Raw genomic sequence first — 1,153 nt, 5'->3', positions numbered from 1 at the left:
CAACTCACCGTGGCTGACGCCTCCCCCCGCATTTTCTCCAAGAAATATTTTAATATCGCAGACAAATCAATGAAGTTACTCAATTGGTTTCCTGATTTCGACCCAAATCATGAAACTCCCACTGTACCGATTTGATTTAGTCTAAGTGGTCTCAAGTTGTATTTTTTTCACCATTAAGTTTTCTACTCTATTGGGGTCATCCTTGGGGATCCTCTGAAGTTAGATCTGCATACTTTCAACCTAACCAAACCTTTCGTGACCAGAATATTTGTGGAAAGGGATATTACTTTACCTGATGTTACTGAAGTCTTGCTGGGCACAACCCATAATGGATATTGGCAAGAAATCGTCATGGAACACAGACCCCCATATTGTACTCACTGTAAGATGTTTGGACATATCATTGATAAATGTCATAAGTTTCATCCTAATTTGAAAGCTAAGGTTCAAGTGAATAAGGATGGGTCTAACCCCATTGCTCTGGACATTTTAGTTCCACCTGAGGAGGATACTATTGTCCCTGCCCCCCCCCCCCCCCCCCTCCTGACATTGTTGTTACTATTACTGCAAGTGATGTGATGCTGACACCTTTAAACCCCATTGAAAACAACATTGATGAACTATTACCTACAAAGGATAGTGTTCAGAACAACAATCAAGAGAACCTCATCGCTCCCTCTCTTCAGGAAGTATCTGGTATAGAGGCAACCCATACTTCACAGATATTAGAACCTATTGTGAGTACTACGGTTGGTAATCCTTCTGCTTCAGCTCTACCACCTCGCCAAACTGATTCTTCGGATGAGGAATGACAAGTTTACACTTTCAGGAGAAAGAAGAAGAATGAAGATCTACTTGAGCTCAGGAGTCTTATGGATGATACTTTGGTTACGTCGGGTAATGGTACACACCTTACCAATCTGCTAGTTGGATCTCTTCCGAGAACTAGAGCCAGAGGCAAAACAAGTTTGTGATAACCCCTTTTCTTTTTCAACGCCCGGGTGTTTTGGGCTTTTTTATTTTTATATGTACCATTTTTTTAACTTTTTTTGGTGTGTTGTATCGTGTGTGTTGGGTGTTTATTTTTAGGCCTACTCATACAACCTATCTGTATCTTTTCTCTTTAATATATTAGCGCTAGGGCTTATATATA

At 40.5% G+C, this 1,153-nt stretch overlaps 1 protein-coding gene across 1 annotated transcript in view; it reads left to right on the top strand.

Moving 5' to 3' along the window:
- LOC110027747 (zinc finger protein CONSTANS-LIKE 6-like) overlaps positions 1 to 1,153 on the top strand; it is a 28,747-nt gene that overhangs the window by 26,327 nt on the left and 1,267 nt on the right. The gene's annotated exons all lie outside the window — the stretch shown is intronic.

This window comes from Phalaenopsis equestris, unplaced genomic scaffold (assembly GCF_001263595.1).
Source record: "Phalaenopsis equestris unplaced genomic scaffold, ASM126359v1 Scaffold000440, whole genome shotgun sequence".
NCBI classification, from domain to species: Eukaryota; Viridiplantae; Streptophyta; class Magnoliopsida; order Asparagales; family Orchidaceae; genus Phalaenopsis; species Phalaenopsis equestris.
The sequence above is the reverse complement of the archived record's forward strand: the minus strand, read 5'-3'. Positions and strand labels throughout refer to the sequence as shown.